Source organism: Pleurodeles waltl, chromosome 4_1 (assembly GCF_031143425.1).
Source record: "Pleurodeles waltl isolate 20211129_DDA chromosome 4_1, aPleWal1.hap1.20221129, whole genome shotgun sequence".
In the NCBI taxonomy this organism is placed as follows: Eukaryota; Metazoa; Chordata; class Amphibia; order Caudata; family Salamandridae; genus Pleurodeles; species Pleurodeles waltl.
The window spans coordinates 938,265,472-938,281,332 of record NC_090442.1 but is presented as its reverse complement, the minus strand read 5'-3'; the positions used below and the strand labels follow the sequence as shown (position 1 = coordinate 938,281,332).

General features: G+C 41.7%; 1 protein-coding gene across 2 annotated transcripts in view; it reads left to right on the top strand.

The window, feature by feature from the left end:
* The first annotated feature begins 991 nt into the window (after positions 1 to 991).
* The window catches only part of ZBED4 (zinc finger BED-type containing 4), a 100,264-nt gene continuing 85,394 nt past the window's right edge, over positions 992 to 15,861 (top strand). The window contains exon 1 of one of the 2 annotated variants that reach the window (XM_069229710.1): positions 992 to 1,300. The gene's annotated coding sequence lies outside the window, so the exon portion shown is untranslated. Of the gene's footprint in view, positions 1,301 to 1,659; positions 1,762 to 15,861 lie in introns of those variants that run through there. The other variant, XM_069229711.1, reaches the window with a different exon arrangement.

The window sequence follows — 15,861 nt, the reverse complement described above, 5'->3', positions numbered from 1 at the left end:
AAGTAGCCCCTTGGCTACTACCCTTAACATCCCCTAAATTCAGTATTCAGGGGACCCCCCTCATACCAGGAAAGCAGATCCTCACAGGAAACAAAAGAAGGAGCAGACAAGAAAACTGCTGAACCCAAGAACCAAGATGCACGACTGACTTGGCGCCAACCCTGGTGGCATGCCTGCCAGCCTCACCTGACTCTTTGGATCAACTGACCTGTCCTGACGCTGCAGCCTTTAAGAAACTAGAAGAGATGCCACTGCTTCACAAATAGCCAAGAAGAAATCTCTTGGGATAGAGGAGCTGCTCCCCTGCGTCTACAGGCACCCAAGAAAGAACTGACAGGACAGAGACAACTAAAACCCTGATGCCATATATGACCACTGCACCTGAGCCACCTAGCCGGTGTTGAAGTGGGCCAAGGGTGGAAGTATGGTCCCCAAGCCAATGAGGCACACTTCCCCATCCCTGCTCTTAAGTGAGGCAGTAAAAGCTGCAGGGTGAATTTTATCCAACCATGGGAGGGAACAACACACCAGAGTCAAAGACAAAATGGCAACGATTTACCACTAAAAAGAAACGAATTTCTAAAAGGCACAGGAAGCAACAAACGAAAAGCAATGGGTTTGCTTAAAGCCTACAGAGTAGATACAGCATGTCTGGAAGGGCAAATGCGCTGGTTAGGCGAGACCTAAATAGGGAAGTGACAAGGTAGCATAAAATCAGTGTGCCTCTTTTTCAGTAAAAATTGGTAGCCAATTTAAGATTGGTAGTTTGGCTTTCAGTCACACTAGATTGAGCCTTCATACTACGTGTTTTACCTTGAATTTAAAGGTTGTCCACCACTATTTTACTCTAAAACACATAGTTCTCTGCGAGTGGCAACCTTCCGTGTCTAACAGGCGAACTGCAGTTCAAAGATGGCCGCTCTCTCTATCCCTACCGCCCGAAACCCACACCTTACCCTCGGCTGCTAAGCTTTGCCACATGCAACATGGCAGCGGCTACCATTGACGTCACAGGAGTGCCGAAACGGGCACGCGCCGTGTGATCGCATTGTGCGCTGCGGAACAGGGGGTGGGGAAGGGGGGTTCCCCGAGTACAGAGAGGAGGGGCTGTGTGACACCCCAGAAGCACGAGCGGGCGCTTGTGGAGCCCCGCGCTGAGCCCGCCGCGGTGAAGGCAGGGGGCGGAGGCAGGCCCCCAGCTCTGCCTCCTCTTCCAACCGCCGCAGGTTCATAGGCAAACGGCTCGCGGCGAACGTTGGGGGCAGAACGCCGAAGAGACGATACCGCCTCGACCCTGGAGGTATCTCATACACAGAAAGGGTGGGGCTTCTCGAGATATGGCTTGTTGGTCGCTGTGGCACAGATCAGGAGTAAGGCGTGGGGCCTGAAGTTGCCCCCGGTTTGTGACCCTCCCCCGCACTCATTCATTACTGGAGAGTGGAGCCGGCGCTTTTTAGTGACGTCCATGAGCCTGGCATTTAAAGTTCCTGCGGGCGGCGGGGGAGGTAGATCCGCCCCCCCCCCCCCTGGCCTCCTTCCAGGGTGGTTCCAGTACCCTTCCGCCCCTATGCGCTACCGAGCTCCGCGCGCAGCTCCTCTATTGTCCACTTGTGTACGCAGCCCCTGTATTAACGGCGGCTGGCGCACTTTAATGACGTCACTAGTTATTGTGCTGGGCTGTCCACCTGCGGCTGTACTCTCACAGCCTTACTACATTTGTGGGATGTGTTCGCATTTCTCCATATAACTTTATCCAGAAAAGTAAGGGTGATGCGCCTCATAGATTAGAATTTAGTCTAAGTTATGCTTCTCAATATACGTTATTTTGCAGTCAGCTGTTTTAGCTGCACGAATTCTTGTGGTCCATTGTCTCTTTTTTTCTAGTTCTGCTTATTCCTTCTTCTACTACATAACTACCTGCTTTTTTGTTCCCTTGGTCATCTTTTTAAAACTTCGGTGCTTCTATGTCAGTCATTTGTTTGTAATTTGTTTATGTCGGTTAACTGTATGATACCGAGAGCGAAAGCTAGATAGTTAAGAATTGATGAAGGAAGTTTAAATGTGACAGTGCGGATTTATCAGAAACCAACGAAGGAGAAACAATATCTCACGTCCTTCATTGACATAAACCTTCTCAAGAATGCCTACATTGATATAGGTATCAGTTTCTCCATGGCCCATTCTTATGCTAAACACGAAGCCTAAGCCTATTGTGTGTCAGCCTGAAACTGTTGCGGAATCCAACTTTGTTTACATTTTTGTTTTTCATTTACACTAAATTAAAACTAGATAATTAATGTTTGATTTGTTTGCATTTAACGCATAAGCAAGCGTACTATGTCACATTTTGTGTAATTTTACCCGTTTCACAGCCTCGTTTGTTCAGCGTTAGTATTCTGCAGGAAGCGACATTTGCTGACGATGTATTTTAAATATTGATTACGAAAATGCAACTGTGCGTAAGGTTTTCTGTCTCGATTCGCTTTTACGTTATGTATTGCAGCCACCTTTTATTGATTTGACCTCGAACCAGGGCAACACAGTGTCTACTTAAAAGAGATACTTTACCTCCAATAACAGTGGAATTCCTCGCGAGGGACTTCCTGATCCTTTGCATATAATATGGCAACACACACCAGATTTATTTAAAAAATGCAAGTGGTTTCATTTATACAGTTATCAGAAGATGAATTCTAATAGTAGAACGCCCATTGAAGAATCCTGAAATGTAAAAGGAAATCATGTATTGTATCTGCTACATTGAAACCTTAATGTTGTATGCGTTTGTAAATCTACACAGAATTAGATTTTTTGTAAGCAGCAATAGCGGAAGCGTCTTGGTTGAACAGAAAGTGGGCCCGTGACATGGATGTGGCATTGCTGAAGAGTAGCTGTGGCGTCTAATTTGCTGTTGATTTGATAGACAGAGGTTATTTCGAATTGATAGAGTGGAGAGGTATTTTTTCTCCAGTGTTATACATCTATGGTATTGGTTTCCAACTTATGGTCTGCGGACCCCCAGGGATCCTTGACACATTCCCACACAGTCTGCAGGCCTGGGCCGGCACAAAGGCAATTCTGCAGCTGGTGCCTTTTGAAAGAAACACTGCCTGCTTTTATATTTATTACTTCATTTGTGCAGCAGTTTTAAAAGCACTGCCGAGTTCCTTGTACATCCAGCAGCTTTTGGGCAAAAATCAAAGTGTCAAGATAACTGGTGATTAATGTACTTGCTGGAGAGAGATGGACGTTTTGTCTACTATCAGTTTAGACTTGTCTAATGTAGCGCAGATGGCTAATATGCCTGCTGCAAAGGCCTCAAATTTAGCTAAACAATCAAATTTCCCCCACATTTCTGTGTGGGATCACTGCACTGGCACAAATTTCCTACCACCCGACGACGTTCCTCTCAGTCTCCCCATAAAAATAACACCTCACTTGTGTAGGTGGGCCGAGTGCCTGTGACAGGGACAAGACAAAAACATGTCGAAATTGAGGGGGAACCAAAGCGGGTCCAAAAGGGCAGTTAAAAAAAAACAAAAAACTTGCTCGAGGGTAATTCCCCATCTGCCCACCGGAGGGCAGAACAACTTTGTCCCCATCTATTTGGGGTATGGCCATACCCCCATCCTCTTATATATTTTAATATATATATTTTTTTAAATCTTCCCTCGTGCCTAATGGACTTTCTGCCCCCTTGGGGGCAGATGGGCCTTAGAAAAATAGGCCGATCTGAAATGGCCAACAGTAATGTGCCCCCATGGGGGGCGACCCTTGCCTAAGGGGCTGCTCCCCCTCAAACAAAACACACACACCAATCCCTAGTGCCTCAGATGGGCCTAATAGAAACAGGCCGAAATGGCCTAACATAAAATTGGCTCCCAGGGAGCGACCCTTGCCTAACGGGTCGCTCTCCTTGCGTGAAATTGGGGCAAAATAAAATTCCTGGTTTCTAGTGGTATCTGGCCCCCTTAGAGACAGATGACCTACTAAAAATAGGCCGATCTGCCCCCAAGGTGGGAAGGAATGGCCAAAAATAAATTTGGCCCCCAGGGGACCGTCCGTTGCCTAAGGGACTGCTCACCTCCTGTAAAGAAAAAAAATATCCCTGGTGCCTAGAGGCCCACCTGCCCCCCTAATTAACATAGGCTGATCTGCCCCCAATGGGGACATATATGGCCCATTAAAAAAATGCCCTCCTTGGGGAGGTGCCCCCTCTCTTGCGGAGTGGTCCCTGCCCGTGGGACTGCTCCCTTTATGTGTAAACAAAAAAAAACCTCCCTTGTGTCTAGTGGGCATTTCTGCAGCACAATCGCATAGCGACCGTGCTGCAGAAACGTTCAGAAAGACATAAAAGGAAAGGAAAAGCCTTTCTTTTCCTTTGATGCCCCGCTGATCTCCCCCACACCCTGATCAGAAGAGAAATGAAAGCATTTCTCTTCCAGTTGTGAGGGCAGCTGTCTTATTAGGACGTAACGATTACGTCCTTGGCACCTGAGACCGTAACTGTTATGTCCTGGGCACCTAGTGGGTTACAGTCAATGCTAATTGTGTTATGTTCTGAATCCTGAGTTTGTGCTTCTCGAGACCAGCCCCTCTTAGAAAGTGCCTACCAGTGTGAATGACATGTGAATTTTACACCTAGTAGTCCCCTCTAATGTGCTCCGACACCCTACCCTGGTATGAGAGGTGCAATAAAACAAATAAAATACGTGTTGCAGAGAGGGTATGAAGAGATGCGGCCCTTTTGGTTTTACTTCCTTTCCCCGCCACATATTTATCTGAAAAATCTTTCTCAGATCCTATGTACCTAAAAAATAAGATTCAGCTTTCCTAAATAAAACCAAACATTGTAAAGTTAGTCGCCGAGATACAGCGCCAATCTGCCCATTAACATTTTTTGATGTATATTTTTTTTAATATAAAATAATTGTATATTTAATAACTCAAGTATTTTTTGGTGTGTATTTTTTTTTACAAATTACAGTTTTAATGTTTGAAATGTAAAAAGTACAGATTGCTTGGGGGGGTAGGGGATCCCTGTCTTCCAGTAGTTATTCTGTGGGGGTCCTCAGGAGTCAGAAGGTTGGGAACCACTGATCTATGGTATTCCAAAAGGGAAACAATCAGGGTTTATATTATAGTCAAAGTCCTTCATTTATTTTTGTTACAAATACTGAGGTAAATGATTATGCCAGACAACATTTGTTTCGCACTCTGAACAGTATGCTGGCCTGGGTCTATTTCAAGGTTATAGGAAAGGCAAGTTATTATTCTTAATTATTTTTAATTTTGTAGCCAATAGAGAAAGAAGTGCAGTCAGTAGAATAGGGGTGTGTAATTTCTGTAGCCCGAGGCCCTGGACATATTGCTTTGGGTTAAGGACAAAGGATTTTCGCGTTTACTTTGTCCTGCAGTTAAAATAATATTTGTGTCCATATTCTAATGCTGATCAAACTTGTATTTATGGTCCATTATTTGGAAAGCCTTTATTACTATAAGAATATGTTGTAAGCTCGGACTGCACTACTGACAGTAGTTCCAGTATGAAAATGTGTACACAAATTTTCACAGTTTAACAACAGGAGGCTGTTTATAATTTTCCTCGAATACACTCTGGTTAGATGCAGATATTTGCAGATGCTTGAAAGCAAGATAGATGATTCTTTGCGTTCAAAATAAAATGTTCACAAAAAAATGAAATGCAACTAGGAAAAAACTTGTTTTAGTAAACTACTTTGAAATTTAAGGCACCATTTTTTGGACACATAATTTATTAACATGTATTGATGCATGCTAGTATTTCCCCAAAACAAATTTATATCAGAAAAATCAATGTAACCATTTTCAACAAGATTATGGGAAACATGAAAATCCAAAAGCATTGGCCTGACCAATAGATCTGAGATAGTGGTTAGCGTTTTGATTCTGTCAATGTGTGTCTTGCTTTGACATGGTGTTTGTAAAATGTTATTGATGTGGGAGCTTCCGAGCCATCATCATCATAACAAACATTGACAGAAAGCAACAAAAAAAATTGGTCTAAAAAAGCACACCTTGTTATAGTAGTCCCTCGCACTGATAAAAACTACTTTATGTGCCAATATGCTCCTTGTGAAAGAGCAACATGCTATCACTTACAGTAAAGCCAGCCAATAAATAAATAGAATTTTAATTAAAAAAAAGTCTTGGACAACCAATTAGAGTCACAGTTTCTAGAGAAAGTCATAAAAGCGCATTCATCGTATGTGTTCTTGCACTAGTGCAGTTTTAATGCTTTTATAAATTCACAAGAATTTACAGAAGCACACCAGGAAATTGTAGTCCTAGAAGACATTTGTAAACTGCATTTTAGTGCTAGCAAATGTGCATGTGTAGATTTGCTCACTCAAAATTTTTGGGAGCGTTTACAAGTTCACTTTCTCTCCAACCACTTTTACCAACACTGGAAGAAGTTTTACTTCTGCCTTGCGAGAAGTAAATTTCCAATGTTCCTCAGTATTGCTAAAAATCAGGAAAGCACTGCTAAAACCCTCTGAAACATGCAAGTTAGAAGGTTTGCACAGACTCAAGAGCTTTCCAGTCTTGGAACTATTGCTTACTCCTATCTCCAGCCCCAGTATGAAGATCTGCTAAAAGGTGGCAAAATAAGGACATTGCTAGTAAACAAACCCTACAACAGTATGAGCCCTAGCATAATCTGAGAGGCTGTTATCACGGCTCTTGTATAACGAGAGTGCTGTCATATTATGTTGCCGCACTACAGGGCACCAAGAGGGCCAAGTTGATATATTTTTTTTTTTACAGGACAGGTAGATTTATGATGCAGCTTGTCTCATGGACAAGTAGATATTTTGGAAAATTCCAAACCCCTTCAGGCCTTGAAAAATCTATTTTCCCAATTGCTATTGCAAGTCATATTTTATCAGGTCAAGCTATTTTTAGAACCTACTTGGCCCTTCTGGTGAGTTAAAGAACAGGTGTTCTGTTCAGTCAGAAAGTGAAGGAGGAGTAAAGATCTTTGAATCTTGTTCTTCTCACATTTGCTCTGGGTTTAGAGACAAAGGTCAAAAGTCATTTTGTCTCCTTGTAATTACTCTTTCTTCTGACTGCAGAGTTCCATGATTTTGTAAGGTGAACTATCTGACCTGCTGTACAAAGGTTCTCAACCTTTTGACTTCTGTGGACCCCCACTTTATCATTACTGGATTCCGGGAACCCCCCACTGTGATTTGAATTGCAAAACAATACAAAAGATATACAGAATCAAGCAAATATCAAACACATACACACATGATAGCATATTTTAGATAATTTGCAATCAAATAGAAATAAAAAAAATAATTTTAATAGGAAGGTCAGACCTTTTCTAAATTCAGTTGAAGCCACACATCGTCCATATTGTATTCTGTTTGATGCACCTGCATGCTCCCACAAATCAATCTGAGGATACTGATTCAATTTTTAGCTTCCTATTTCAAATTTCTTGTAATTTACAGTACGTTTTAACATTTTCATTTGTACATTTAGCCACTTTATTTCTGTACACTTTATTAATCTCTTAATATTCTTAAATTTTTTAAGCAGTCACAAACCCCCTTAGGAGGCTTCACAGACCCACAGCGGTCCCTGGAACACAGGTTAGGAACCACTGATGTAGGGTGTCAGGTTTTTCTTAACACACAACATTTAAATAACTAGGTCAACTGTACAAACATTTAGAAATATATTTCAGTAGTTGTGAAGGGTCATTTGTTTGTACTTCTGTGTAATGAAAAATATTTTAGTAGGATGAAAACTAATCAGAATACTTTACTTGGTGATGTGCAAATGATAAATATGTTTTAAGAAAACCCAGTTTTCACAGATTATAGTTAATACACTATATAGTTTTTTCAGTAAAGCTGCAAGTTAGTGGGAAGGATTTTGGAGATTTCTTGGAAATTTACTGTCTGTAAATGACAGTGCGCTACCACATCATGTCTTAGTAATATATTTATAAAAAGTGAATGTTTAAACATAAACTGAGATATGCTCCTGTCCTGGTAAAGCTATTAGTAAACTAAGAGGCAAGTCATGGGTCATGTGTACCCTACATGTGGGCTAGATTTATTATGCATGGAGCAAACGTTTAGTTTTTATTCAGTGTTTTTTTTTTCAGCAGAAATACTGAACTCAAATATTTGAAGGTGCCCTTATATGTGAGAAAGAAGAAAAAGGCATTTGTAAAATAAAATGTTTGCCTAGGATCACACAATTTGATACCCATACCTGGGTCAAGTACAATAAAGTTAGGTTGAGTAGATTATTCAAGTTACTTTACCTGCAGGTCTGGTAACATTTTTATGATTTTTCAAGGCCTTGTGAGTAAAATCAGTCTTTCCACAGACTGATTTTGGTCAAGAAGGGGAGGGTCAAATTGTAATTTCTAATGTTGAGGCAACCCATCAGTTTCGGGTACGTCTGATGTAAATGTGGTAGCTCACCGTCTAGAGTTGCATAGAAATTTCTGAGCTGCTGCTGGGGGCCGCAGGGGCACTCCAGGCTCCAGACATCATCCCACAGGAGGTGCTGCCTGCATTCTTCGTGCTTAAAGCGCCCCATCAACTTTAGCAGAGCAAGACTTCTCTGAGCTGCTGTTGAGGGGGGCTCCAGGCCCCTGACATCAGTGTGGCAGGAGTCACCACCCACATTCTTCATGCTTGAAGCTTGTTATCAACTCTCACAGCACAGGACTTCTCTGAGCTGTTGCTGGAATGCTCCAAGTCCCAGTCTTCACTGCGCCTGGAAGCGCTATCGTCATTCTCAACGCTTTAAGCGCACCGTCGACTCCTGCTGCACAAGACTCATTTGGCTGCTTTTGGGGGACTCCAGGCCCCAGAAATCGCAGCGCTAGGAGGCACCAAACTCTTTCTTTTAAAGAAAAAAATAATAATAATCTTTGCATTTATTTATGCGATAAACAACCACACACTCAATTCACAAATACTTATTCAAGCACAGATTGATATTACATCTTATCCCCTCTTAGGATTTCTGCTGAGTGGTACCTCTCTGTGAAGGTAGTGTCCTCCCTCACCCCCCATCTCAGTTGAGCACAGATTTATGTAATGGAATTTCTATCGTCGTCCCTTATGTTTCTTTGTGTTCGCCTGGTGTCCATGTGAAGCTGGGCTGGGATCCAGTGTAATACCTCTATGGCTTGCCCACCCATGTTAGATCTTCCCATGTTTTTGGGGACATCCACGTCCCTAACATATCGGTCCTTCAACTGTCCTGCAGTGATCCATAAAGTAGCTCATATGGTGGGTGGCGGGGTGGAGGTTGATTTCTAATTTTGAAGAATATCTGTCTTAGCTATCGCCAGGCCCAACCTCAATAGTACTTTCTGGTACCTTTTGCACCCGGTGTCCGCCAAGATATGCAATAGGATCAGTTTGGGGTCTTGGGGAATTGGCCAACCCAGCACCTCTCCTAATGTGTCGAGCATGCGCGACCTGTAGGTCTGGATGGACAGCCACTACCATAGGGCATGTAGTAGGTTGCCCCCGTCCTGCTCGCATCACAAGCATTGGTCTGGTGGGATCAATCCCATTTTTTGTTGTCTGGTGAGAGTGTATTGTATTCTGTGTAAGACTTTAAATTGAATGAGCCTAAATTGTGAGGCTTTCAATGTCTTGTGTGGGGCAGCCTATGCTTCTAGCCAGTGATCGCTGTGAGGCGACCCTAAGTTTACCTCCCAGGCGTCCCTCACCAGACTCATACAGTTTTGTGCATTGCGGGTTAACATTCGATAGATATTCGTCAGTTTGTGTTCTTCTATGTTGATTAGGAGTAATTTAGCTTCCATAGGGGGTACTCGGGGACATACCCATCAGGGGGGGGGGTAGGTATTGCTGTAGAGTGTGACCTAATTGAAGGTACTGAAAGAATTGGGAACGGTGGAGATGGTATTCCACCACCCTCAGTCTTCATGCTTAAAGTGTGCCAGGAACCCTCGCAGCGCAGGCCGCGAACTGGCCATGCCTCGGCAAAGCCCAGGCCTTGAAGGGGGCGTCCATGCCTGTCATATCCCAGAGGAGGCTGGACTGGGCCACCCTTTTTTTCGCCTTTGGCTCAGATGTACTGTTTACTACCCCTTTATTTGGTTGTTTGCTTTCTCATTTACCGTGGAGCAGTATTGATTTGTATCAGTGGAAGGTGCACAAAGACGTGGACTGGAAACTAGCCCTTGCCCGAAGAATCGTACCACCTGTCAGTGTTTGTGCTGTCTCTAAGCACAGGCAATATGCATGTGGTATTTGTAAGTAGAGACAGACTCCACACACAGTTTGTAAGCAGGGGTTTCAGTGTTGCTTGTAAGCAGAGGCAGTCTACATGAGTGGCTTTTAAGCAGAGACCGTTTATATGTGCTGAATTAAACATAGACCCCATGACTTTGTTAGTAAACAAGGATTACAGTGTTGTTCGTAAGAATTTCTATACTCTGTGTGAGCAAGTAATAATGGAAGAAGGGTGAAAACACAGAGAATGAGGGAAACACATGCACTTTCATTAAATGTTCTTATGGAAAGAAAATAAAAAATTCTCAAAAATTAGACACTTGTGATAGGATAAAAGGAGCCAACCAGAGATGGTAAACGGGTAGAGCTCCATGGGAGGGACAAACAGGAGCTGGACGAGCTAAAGAAAATAAAACCATCAAATAGCTAGAAAAACAAAGTGACAGAAAGCCAATGGAAAGTAATGGGCAGAGTTTCTTTCTAGTTAAGCTAGCAGTATGTCTCCAGTAAGTGTTTTGCAACCAAACTATTATGCAGTCTGGCTTTCAGCAACCTAAAAAGTGGTACAGACGTGAAACGGTTCTCAGTTTGTGAATATTACTTTCAACTTTAACTGTTATCCAAACCATGTAATAGAAAAAAGCCAGATCAGAAAGATGTCCCATATAATAACTCATAATTTTGTGTGCAGTGTTTGTGCTACTCATTCACAATATCCTCCAGATAAGGGCCTGGAGAAAATAGCCTGTACAATAATCTGGAATTATCCTTATTTACACTCAGCCCGTAAGTGAACACACTGTAAAAGCTGTCTCAAAACTATTTGTACCTGTTTTTATCTTTGTTTCCAAGTTTGCAGCTTTTGCGGGAAGTAACTCTTTTGTGTGTGTCGTATGTGTAAAGCTTATTTATTTGGGGTGTTAACATTTATGTAGATTCCATGATTTAATAGAGGAAAGTATTTAGACAATATATTTTTCTTAAGTAAACTGGAAGTATTGTGGTGATGCCTAGCTTTAAGCTGATGTTCCATAGTGTGCAGTCTCCTTATTAAAGGGTACAGCTCAATTTTGTTTAGAGCTTTAGAGTTTGTCATAGTGTACATTTTTGCCTGATTCATGGTTGATGTCTCTTCTGAAGGTTACTCCCCCATAACGTTATTTCACTGCAATTTATTGCTCATATCCGCCATTGTCAGTGAAAAGGTAACTTGGATATTTTGTAAAGTGCTACACATCACCTAGGGCTTCTTCAGAGCACTGTAGGTTTAACCTGATGTGGCATCTTTGCTTGTTTCTTTGAAGTCACTGGAGTCAACTGAAGGCTTGTTTCAGAGGTTTAGTTTCTGGAGTTTTCTGGACTCAAGGAAACATGCTTAGTTCAAAATTGTGATCTAGGAGTGTTCCTCATTTGAGGACACTAGATCCCAGATATCTACCACCATATTTAAATCATTTAAATACGTTTTGGTTGATCAGGGTTGCAGTGAGGGATGCCGATTGCTATTCAGAACATAATGAGTACCAGATTTTGGAAGCAGTTTAAGCAGTCTGTTCCTCTGCCCAGCATTCTATTAAATGATGCACGCTGTTTTGAATCAGTCCCTGTTTTCGAACACAAAAATAATGAAGTACTTTTAGTGCTGGCTTGATGTGATCTTATTTATGAAGGTGTAAGCTCATTTGGACTCCTTCATTCTTTACTGTTGCAGTAATTCAATAGAGTCATAACCATGGCAATTATTAGCTTAACATGATGTTTAGTTTGTAGGAGTATGTGGCTTTTTTGTGTGCAGAGGTTGATTCCACTTGACCACTGCATTTATTTGAGGGGTGAGGCTTAGATATGAATCAAAAATTATCCCAATTTCCCAAGTTATTGTGTGAACTTGTTTGGGATGTGGAGCATAGGTTAGACATCATGTTCGCAGCAGAGAGAATCTGACTTGTATGAAGCTGGGATTCTTAGAAATTCAGATCCAAACTATACTTTGAGAAAATAAATTGTTAAAAACTTTGGGGAATGCATCAGAGAAGCCCCTCCCGCCCAAGTATTTTAAAGGATAGTGCTTGAGAAACACTGCAGTCTTTTTTTTATTTTGTTTTATACAACAGTCAGGATATGACTTGTTAAGTAATCAAAGAATAACATAGAAAATGTCTTGCTTTATTAACGTACCTGTAATTTCTGTATTTGTTCTGCGACAAACAGCCAAATGATATAGAATATTTTTTACTTGTTGATAACATTTACTCTATTTTTTATTATTATATTTTATATTTCAAGATTTGAAAATATTGCCACAACAAACTAGGGAGATTGATCAGTACTATCAACACCCACACATTCTCACTGCAAAGCCATACTTAACGTGCACTATTGGGAAAGTTTGCTTGACACAAATCATGGCTTCAAGGTTGTTGGCCCTCCAGATCAAAGAAATGAACCAAAAATGGCATTCCCATTCCAAGATTGTCAATTGCAGGCTTTGTGGCTATAAAACGAAGTCATTCAGTCACATATTAAGCTGCCGTCCGGCATGGCTGAACGCACTCCACACTTTGTTAAAACCATATTTTTTAAGCAACGGGATAAGAACCTGTAATGAGTCCAGGAATCTTGTTTTTACTATGACTGAGCCATCTGACATGGCCAAATTCGGAAAGTATTACTGAAAAAGTAGTTAGCAGTGATCTACTGTGTACAGCACTTCCCTAGAGTAAATATAATAAGTCCAAATGTAGTAGTAGTAGTAGACTGCTCAACAGGTGGACGCACTACGCTACCAAACTAGTGTCCTAAAGTGTGAGGAATAACCCCAATCATACATAAGTATAAAGTGCACCCAGAGCAGCTAGAAGTAGTTCCACAGTAGTAAAAGACCAAACAGTAGGTCCAGTAAAATTTAAGTGCAATATGATTGAAATGTTTTATTTCAAAGAGAGCAGGCAGCCGACATGTGTTTTAGTCTTTGGTGACATTTTCAGGGCTACAAAAACACAATATTGCATAATACACATAAGCAAGGCATAGTATAAAACCTTCCAGATACAATAAAAATCCCAAACCAGAAAAACTTCATCAGTGTATAAATTCCAAAGAGAACCTAGTGACTGCAACATGTTCCCAAAAAGGTCAGCCATTACAAGGGGAAAAGATGATGCAATAGAGCATGTGCACAAAAGTAGCAGAGAAAAAGCAATGAAGAAATAAGAAAATTAGGTTAGAACCATAATCACCAGAGTCACCCGTCGTACGCAGGCCACTAATAAACGAGTGTTTACTATAGAAAAAGTTCCACACAAGTAGTTACCTAGATAACGAATGACGACAAAAATTAGTTGTAGTCATAAAGATCAAATCTATTCACGGTAAAACAATGTCAGTAATGCGTGTACTGCCAAGGCAGAGACGAATGTCAGGCTTCTGCATTAAAACCAATTCTGTTTTGGAGTGAAAGTGGAAAAGGAATCAACACAGTAAAATCATGGTGAGACCCTGTTGAAGAGTAGAAAAACTGTGCACAATCAAGACTGTAACCAAAAACCACACCAGATCAGCTGCGTACCTGTTGGGGTAAAGTAAGAGTCCAGTAGCAAGATCAAAGTAAACAAAAAGTGGCAAAGCCTTGATAAGCTCCCCAAGTGCAGGCAGAATAAAGGGAAAGTAAAGCTGTATCAGAACAGTCAAAGTACAAAGTCCGCAATTAAAAATTAATTTAAAAAACTGATAGTATTGTCTCACCTGGCATAGTGTGTGTCAAAGAAAAGTAAAAAGTGTCTCGTAAGCGCATGTCATGTGAAGCATTAAAAAAAGTATTCTAGAAACAGAAAGCAGTCAAATGCTGCCAATGTTGATCCTATGGAGCACAAAGGAGGAGGCCATATTGGAGTTGGTATGAACCGGACTGGTGTAAACCAGGCACCCAAAATAATAATCATATTTAATAAAAGTAATGGAAAAAAACAACATTTACGTGATTACCCGAAAAAAGGTTTCAACAGGTGAAACGCTAAACATATTGTAAGCGCAAAAACACAGCTGAATGTGGCTGTGAGCTAGGCTGTGTACGTTGTGTTTTGGACAAAGATTTACAAGGTAAAACAAATGGGCACTGATCAAATAATATACCCAATAAAGCTTAGAATAGCCTACAATAAGGTGAGCATAAACGTTCCAGCGGCAAAAAATATCGAGGGAGGCCAACCAATGTCTTAGTACCAAAGATGGCGCAGTAATAGGGTTGGTCCATAGAGCTCGCATGTCGTAAGAGGAGAAAATATGGGCTTGAAAGAAAAAATAATTGTAATAGAGTAATCCGTATGTCATTTCATAAAAGTTAAAAGGTTGAATTGTGCGGACTGTATTTGCAAAGTGCAAATGGCAATTTAGATTAGTGTCAAGAAATACAAAGGACATGCACTGCAGTGCCCAATGAGGGACAACATTTTAAGGATCAGTGTGAAAGGGCAATGCCTAAGAACATGGTATTAATAAAAGAGGACAAATAAGGTGTATAGCATGTAGCAGAATTCAAGTCTCAAGATAGTTATTAAGACAGAAAGAGAAGTCCCATAGGAGACAAAGGATGAAGCAATCCCCAATGCAGTAACTGAGAGAAGAGCTAAATGTATACAGTCATAATGTTCAGTGTGATGGAACATGGTAGGTAGGATTAAACGACAAACAAATTGTTAAACCATTCAAAATAACAGAGAAGAGGACCACGTATGATCCCCAATTAAATACTACAAACATAAGCATAGTAAAGCCACTTGGTCCCGGCCCAGACAAAAGTTTATGAACTGTAACAAAAAAATGTACCTCCTGCTCTACATTCAGGCCTTGATCCACAGCTCCAAGTTTGATGAACCAGTTGGTCTCGAGCCTGCGAAGGGCCTGGACTCTGTTCCCTCCTCTTGGGTGTTCTGCAGCCACTCCTGTGTCATGGAACCTTATTTTGGCCAACTCGCAGGTCTTTTATTGAGCAATAAAGTGAGAGGCAAGGGGATAATTTCCGTTGCCATTCCTGATGGCACTGTGGGCTCTTGTATTCTTTGCTTCAATGGTCTTATTGTCCTTCCTATGTAGATATGTTGAAATATACATTCAATACAATAAATCACAAATTTGGTGGGGCATTGCTGGTCGGCCCCCCTCAATGCCCATGGCACGGGCAATGCAGGCACCCTGCCCAGCACCTTCGAAATGGTCGACCCCCTGTGCTACGGTATAGGACTCAGCTCCCTTAAGGGAGCTGGGTCCTTTATCGTAGCACTGTTCCCACTGGACTGACAGATGGGAACACTCTATTACAATGTTGCAACTGGTCAGCCCGGTGGAATCATTGTAATAGTGTGGGGGCGCCACTGGTATGACAGTGGCGTCCTCACCGCTGCATTGCGGTTCGCTGGTCTGACCACCAATGTCATAATGAGACCATAAGTCCTTAGTGCCAGAGGTTTTAGAAAACCCATTTCCAGTCTGATTGGCTAAGAAATCCAGAAAATATATCAAAGTGTTCAGAAACATTTCAAGAAAAGTATGTCATAACCATCACTTTTCCAGTCCACACATT